We start from the raw sequence: 8,109 nt of genomic DNA, 5'->3' as shown, positions 1-8,109 counted from the left end.
TTTGAGATCGAGTCTCGCTCTGGCTGGAGTGCATTGGCGCCATCTAGGCTCACCGCAACCACGCCTCCCAGGTTTAAGTGATTCTCTTGCCTCAGCCTACCGAGTAGCTGGGATTACAGGCACGCACCACTGCCACCTGGCTAATTTTTGTATTTTTAGTAGAGATGAGTGTCACCATGTTGGTCAGGCTGGTCTTGAACTCCTGACTTCAAAAGATCCACCTGCCTCAGCCTGCCAAAATGCTGGGGTTACAGGTGTGAGCCACCACACCCAGCCAATTCTTCCTTTTTGTAATCTGAAAATGTTGTAATAAAAAGACACACACACACACCCCTTTTGAACAGTGATTACATTTCCTAAAAGGATGAGAAAAATGTAGACAACTCCAAGGGCTTATTGAATGGTAGAGGTTTAATCACCTCTTTGTGACATCTGCAAGTAATATTAATCAAGCTTTTATTTGCTTAAATTCAGAAATGCAGGTGGAATGCATTTAAACAACGTGGTGATGGAACATGAAGAAATTACCTACATACGACATTTTGAGGTTCAATTTTCATTATCCATGGGAAAGTTCTCAGAAGATCTTTCCCCCACCAGTGATCATGGGAATCATGATCCTGTTTTCCTGTATTAAACTTCACTGTTTTAAAATGAATAAATTTCCATCTTAGTGGCAGAAAAGTGAATGGGCTTCTCAAAGAGGCAGACGGTTGCATTTGAGCCTAATCTAGGAAAGTGTAGGAGGAGTTACCTTCACAGCCACTCTCAAGTGTCAAATCAGCTGAAGTTTTCGCAGTAATGTTTATTGTCACTGGCCTCTAGTTTCAGCAAGCCTGAGAATCTTAGTTCTTTTGATTCCACAGATTTCATCAAGACTCTGCATGCTTTGAGCAGACAAAAAGAAAGTTTTGGCTAACTGACAATACAAATAGGGTACATGGAAAACAGTTAAAAATACGCTGCCTTATCCAGCCTGCAGCAATTTTCTAGCAGGAAATCTTCATACTTAATCTTACACACGTAAATGAAGGTTTGAGACTTATACTGCAAGTGATCTCTCTCTCTATCCCTCCCTTTAAATCAGCCCCAGAGATCTGATCTTATGAATGCACTATTTTGCATGTTCAGGACTGCCGAGGCTCACTGAAGTGACTATCATCAGCCTACAAATAAATAATGCACTCAGCTCATCAGAAGGTCTTACTTTACTTACATATCTCTCCCTTTTTAGAGGTAGTTGGTATTTTGTTTTAGAGGAAAGTTTTTTTTTGATAATTCATTTATTACTAAGTCAGTAAGATTTTTTTTCTCTTCTGCCAAATGTCTGTTATGGGTAGTCAGAGAGAAGTGGTAAGATGACAATTTTCTGTTGCTAGATGCTTGATAAACTGTCTACGTAACTTAGGGGCCAAATCTCTTATTCTCCCCAATAACCAGATTTACTGAAATTATCATGTCATTTCTTATCTCATTCTTCCTGGTGAAATCAATTTTCAACCTAAACTCATAAGGCAGCGTTTTTTCAATATGAAGGTCATAAAATCCATTTCATGAGTTACTACCAGTATTTTTTTTTAAGTATAACAAGACAGCAAGTGGCAGCATCATCATATTTTACAAGAGTTGTGCAATTTCCTGAAATTTTGAGTCACTCTTGTGCGCATTCTGGGTTGTAGTATAAAATGTAATTCTTAGCTGTCGAAAAATTTGAAAGGCACTGCCACAGGATGCATGTATCTGTTAGTGCTATTTTGATAATAAGTTACAAACCCAATTTTAAATGGAATTAGGATATTATATATATGCATATATACAATATATATTTTTTTCCTACATATTGTTTCATGTTACTAAACGATATATGGATAGGACTGACTTCAAGAGCATCTTGCTTAGGGCTAAACAGTGACAGGTTCTGATTTATTTTCATTCCTCAGGACTGCCTGTCTCTTCTTTCTTCTGTGTATTGGGATCCTTCTTGGGTGACAAGAAGACTGTATAGCACTTGCTGGTTTACACAGTGTCAAGTTCAAGTTCAGCAACAAAAAGCATTCCCTTCCCCAGTTGTTGAACAAAAAGCTTCAAAATGAGCTCTGATTCACCCAGCGGGCACAGCTGGAGGAAATCTCTGTGCTAAGTGGCTTCTGCAGAGGTTGAAGGTTTTGCCCCAGTGGTGGAGTCCTACCTAGACCATGTAGATGGAGGACATCAGAAGGCTGGACTGCTACATGAATACAGGTGCGGAAAAAAGGGGAAATTAAAGCTAAGAAAGGAATAAATGTTCACCATGGAGCACAAGTCCCTAATGCACATATGCTAATTGCTCTTCTTTTTTGATGCCCCGAATAATGGAAAATGAGCTGAATTGTATTCAGGCAAATAGGTTATCAATATGATTTTTTATCTATGCAAGGAAAACCTTAGCTGTTACTTTTAACGTGGTCAGTTTCAGGATTTATGAGATCAAGATGCAGAACAAGTTAAATTGATAGTAGTTACTTTATTTTCCAATGACACTAAGAAGAAAAAGGCAGACATATTGATTAAAAACCCACAGCAGTTCCAAAACCTCTTACAAGGGGTGATCATGATCCTGTTTTCATTTATGTGCAAATCTTGGAAGACATTTATTTGAATCAATTTACTGTGCTAATGAAAGCAGTTATTTAAGTAGTGTCTTAGAGAAAAGAATATTTGAAGAATACACCTCCTTAAAGCCCAGGGCAAATGAATGCTCTATTCTGCAGTTCTTCAGCTTTGGGGTATTTATTTGGGTCTGTGTTACTTTGTCCTTAGAGATGTGCTGCTTATAATTGTCCTCTGTCACTTTATGCAGTTATCCAGCGGGAAAGGGGACCCTAGTATGTACAGCTGTGAGGATAATGTTCACTCGCAGCAGAGAGGCCCCAGAAGTAGAGTGATCATGCTGGCTTGCCTGGGTCAATCCTGGTTAATGTCTGTGCCTCCAGTTTGGATGATAAATTATATGGTCACCCCATGTATAAAGGCTACTATTTTAGGGTGCCATGACCAGGCATCTATTTAATAGATTAAATTATCTGATAAAGAATTCCTGGTGGGGTGCAGTGGCTCATGCCTATAATCCCAGCACTTTGGGAGGCTGGGGTAGGAGGATTGCTTGAACCCAGGAGTTCAAGACCAGCCTAGGCAACCTAGCAAGACCTCATCCCTACTTAAAATTTAAAAAATTAGCTGGATGTGGTGGCACACTTCTGTAATCCCAGCTACTCAAAAGGGTGAGGTGGAAGGATCACTTGAGCCCAGGAGGTTGAGGCTGCAGTGAGCCACGATAGTGTCACTGCACTCCAACCTGGGCAACAGAGCAAGACTCTGTCTCAAAAAAATTAAAAAAATAAAAAAATAAATTAAAGCTGAGGAAGTCCTTACCATAACTGAAGGATAAAACTCCTGATGCCTCCCCTCCTGGGAGAGTCACCAGCAACATCTCGCCTTCCTCGACTTCCATAGCATGATCATCCAGGCCCCCTGAATTTGAAGAGCCAGGCCCTAGCCAGAGCAGCTTCCTGGTGGGCGCCTCCCCACGCTTCCCTCTAGTGCTAGAGGTGCTACAGGTGGGGGAGCAGCACTGCGGCAAGTTGATGGAGGCCATCGAGCTCTACATCCGGCACAAGTACTCAATAGTGGACGTCCTCCACTTCAAGTACATGCTGAAGCAGGTGTTGGCCACTGGCATGTGCCACAGCCTCCTCATCAAGCCCCTCAACTCCAAAGCCAGGTAGGCCACTGGCAACTTCAAATTAGTTCCCAAGCACAAGAGTAAAATCCAGTCCAGGATGATAGCCCCCTGACAGACCCCAGGAGAGCGGGAAAGGCCAAGAGAAGGGCCCCAAGAAAGCAAGGGAGACAAAGGAGGACCCTTGCAATGCGGGCGCAGCCACAGAGAAGGCCTGCTTGCAAGCAAGGTGGCACAGCCAAGGACACCAGGACACAGCTGGAGAAGGCTAGGAAGGCACCCCCCAAGCNGGCCACTGGCAACTTCAAATTAGTTCCCAAGCACAAGAGTAAAATCCAGTCCAGGATGATAGCCCCCTGACAGACCCCAGGAGAGCGGGAAAGGCGTGAAGAAGGCAGCCAAGAGGCCAGCAGAGGTGCAAAAGTCTCCTCCCAAGCCAGGCGCAGCCACAGAGAAGGCCTGCTTGCAAGCAAGGTGGCACAGCCAAGGACACCAGGACACAGCTGGAGAAGGCTAGGAAGGCACCCCCCAAGCCAGACAAGGCCACACAGGCCCCTTCCAGTGCCAGCGGGCTCAGCAGGAAGGCAAAGGCCAAAGGCAGCAGGAGCAGCCAAGGAGATGCTGAGGCCCACCGGAAAACCAAAGCTGGGCGTAAGAGTTCAGAACACATAGTCAGCAAGATCAAGAATGGTGCTGCTTTCCCAACCAAAAGGGTGGTGGCCAAGGCCAAGCCCCTAAAGGGGCAGCTGCCCAGGGGGCTGGGCAGGGGCCAAATGCCAAGGCTGCTTCTCTTACTAAGGGCAGTGGGTCTAGGTGGTGCCCGCACACCTGTCCAAGAAGACAGAGACACCCCAAGGGTCCGAGAAAGGTGGGACTGCCCATTAAGGTCTCCTCATCCAAAGTGTCTAGCCAGAGGGCTGAATCCTAGGGCAGGAGGCAGAGGTGAAGAGAGACCAAGCCTCTGCTCTAGTTTTTATTCTTCAACAAACCGCTGCTCTATTTATTTCATTGTAAGCTGTTTACCAGTAAAGACTTTCGTTTCTTTTTCCATGCACACACACACACACACACACACACACACACACACACAAATCTTGTGCAGATGTAAAGGCTCAACAAATAATAGTAGAACTAATGAAAACAGTAGCAGCACATGGCTAACAAGTGCTCACCTGTGCTGGGAATTGCTCTGTGATGTCCATGAAGGTGTGGCCTCATTCAAGGCTCACCACACCCTATGAAGTGGGGTCTCCTAACGCCCCTCATTATACAGCCAAGGAAACTGGTTGTGAGGTTGCCACTTGGCCAAAATCATATCATGTTGGTTGAGTTGGCAAAGTCTGCATGTTGACTAGTGTTTTATAAGAAGACAGGACGAGTCATTGTTGTGAATACTGGTTCTAGCTTCAGAGGATCTACACTCAGATCTGTCTTTGCTGCTTACTAAACGTGTGCTTGGACCAAGTGACTTAACCTTTTATTTTGCCTGCGTTTCTTTTATTATAAAGTGGAGATTATATGAATTCCTACCTCATCAGTTATTTTGAGGATTAGATGATAAAATATAAAGAAGTATTTCATGTAGTGCCTGCTGTGGAGTAAATACTAAAAAATTTATTATTTGTGCTTTGTAGAGGCTAAGAAAACATAATAATTCATATTATTTGTTGAACACAAACTATGTACCACATTTTAAGCTAGGCATTTTTCAGTTGTTTTCTTTCTTCTTACAAATCCTCTGAGATGGGTGTTATGTCCACTTATTGTCCATTTTACAGATAAGGAAAACAGAGATTCAATGAAATTAAAAAGTAATGGAGCTTTTATTTCAACTCCAGGTCACTCTAACAACAGAGACTTTGTTCTCATAATTTTAATGTCATTTTTTTTTTTGACTTGGAAGGGAGCCTTGAGATAAGCGAACACATAAAAATGATCCCCAAAGAGAGGGCGTGAGTTGTTGGCAAGTCATTAAGGGATGGTGCAGGGTGAGAACCTAGGCTTTCAGCCTCCCACGATCATCTCTGTCTTGAAGACAAATGCATTCACCCCATAGGGTAGCCATACTAAGTGGGCACAGACACAGTTCAGGAGCGCTGGACTTAAATGTCTTCTAATCCAGCTACAAAAAGTCTAGAACTGTTTACTGAAGTGGGTAAGTATATCCCTGGTGGTACATGAGTTAATTTTAGGTGATAGAGAAACATTTTACCTTATTGGCTATTTATTTTTAATGTGTGCCAGAAAATAATTCACCTAGACCTTTATGTTTTGTAAGGGATTATATTCCTTTCTGCCTTGCTGAACAAACTATTCAGACTGAATTGTATTGCCTAGAATGTGTCTGAGAAAGAAGTAGTGTCAGTGTAAAAATATGTATTAGGTAAAACATAGTGTAGATAGTATTGAAAAATGGCAAAATCTATGAAGTGAAGATGTGAATGACGGAAGTCTGGGAAATACTGGACTAGAGAGGTGTTTCCTGAACTTGGTGCACATGAATCACTTGGGGATCAGATTCTGATTCAGGAGATCTGGGCCGGGGCCTGAAACTGCATTTCTAACAAGCTCCAGGTGATGCCAATGGTGCTGGTCTCTGGACCACACTTTGTGTAACTAAGGATCCAGGAACCTAGAAGATTCTTGGGCATGTATTGAGTGCTGCAGAGGATATGTAAGGCAATTCCCTGTCTCCCAGAAGCTTAATCATGTTAGGGAGAGGAGATGTGAATGAACATGGAAGGTGAACTCCCCTATCCAGACACCAAATGAGAGGTGTGGTAATCTGTCTGAGGCTGATCTAGTGGCATGGTAGCAGGGGTGCATGGGATTGGATTTTGCTTGGGCCTGAAAGATATGCAGCAGCAAGTGGAGAGTTCAAGAGCATTTGACGAGTAGGAGGAAGGACAGAAGTAGGAGGGAAGACTCCAAAAAGGGCAAAGTGGAGATTTCAGCAACAATCTCATTAACACAGAGAATCAGCATGGAATGTTGGATCAGAAAGTCCCCTTTTCAAAGCACAAGCACACTGACTGGTGTCTGGTGATAATAGTCACCTTTTATTGATCCCCCATAAGTGCCAAGGGCCAGGCATTTGCCAAGTACTGTCCAAGCAGCATTTCATTCCATCTCCACGATGACCCACAATAACTCACATTCTGCAGAGGTAGAAACTGAGGCTTGGAGAGGGCGAGTGACTTGTCCAAAATTGCACAGCTAGTAAGTGACAGCCCTGGAATTCAAACTCAGAATGGACTTTGTGCCCTTTGTCACCATACTGCAAGAATCCCTGCTTTCTGTTGTCCCTAACAGTCACAGCATAAAATCTTGCCTTTCTCTCCCAAGAGTGTGCCTCACAGGAGATTCTAATGGTTCATCTTGTTCCAAATGAGACTCTTGCCCCCTACAAGAGATCCTGAACAAGCATCCAAAGTTATAAAATAGCTTGTCCTTAATCATTATTTATAAAAGTTGTTATTTCTTTCTGCCTTGCTGACCAAACTATTAATAGAATGAAATTTTCGGCATTGTGATCTTCCATAAGAAATAAGTGCAAAACTGCCCCCCCAAATAAACACTGAAGGTGTTGTTGCAGTGAGGAGGAGCTTGGCTTTGGAAATCACTAAGTAGCCTAGACAGACAGTTATTGGAAATAATTATGCTCTTGCCACAGCATGGGCTCGTCAGAACCCCTCGTGATTCAAAAGGTCTTTCTGGAAATACCAGCATTCATCTTCCAGCTGGTGCTTATAACAGCAGACAGCATCCATGGGGGACCCGACAATGGATATGGCTGAGGATTGTTGTCGGGCTTTCCTTGCTGCACCTGACTGAGCCCATCCCATCAATTCAGTCTTTGCAAAAGAGCAGAAGGCTCATATGTGACCAGAATGCAGGACAGGCACAAAGCTTGCATGGCCAGCTTTGGCACTGCTTCATCCAAGTTTAATACTCAAGTCGAGTTTTGCCAGATAGAGGAGGGGCTGGGGAGAGAGGGGAGCTGGAATTGGCACTGGATCAAGAACCAGGAAGGCCAGGTTCTGATCCCACCTTGGCAGCAGACTGACCAGAAACATGCTCATTAGCTCTCTGGATTTGTCAAATGGGTGTTGACACTTGAGATCCTTCCACCTCTAAACCTTTATCCTATGAACAAACAGAAGTGTGTGTGCTGCATTTTATCTGTGTCGGCTGTACTGGTTTCACTTTAATTTTTTTAAATCTCAGATAGATGCACTTAAAAGGCTTCCTAAGCAATAGTATATCACTGGAAAGTTTCAGCATAATTATGTGCCATGTAGTAAAAGTGGTATTTGTTGTAACTTGTCATATCAAATAACATTTTAGTATTTAGACAAATCTCAAAACACTGAGAGAGTGTGGCTTCTTCA

The 8,109-nt window shown here is 43.2% G+C and overlaps 1 pseudogene; it reads left to right on the top strand.

The window, feature by feature from the left end:
* Positions 1-1,323: 1,323 nt before the first annotated feature.
* LOC108314054 lies at positions 1,324-4,646 on the top strand (annotated as a pseudogene).
* The last annotated feature ends 3,463 nt before the right edge of the window (positions 4,647-8,109 follow it).

This window comes from Cebus imitator, unplaced genomic scaffold, assembly GCF_001604975.1.
Source record: "Cebus imitator isolate Cc_AM_T3 unplaced genomic scaffold, Cebus_imitator-1.0 Scaffold147, whole genome shotgun sequence".
NCBI classification, from domain to species: domain Eukaryota; kingdom Metazoa; phylum Chordata; class Mammalia; order Primates; family Cebidae; genus Cebus; species Cebus imitator.
This window is presented reverse-complemented; position numbering and strand designations above follow the sequence as displayed.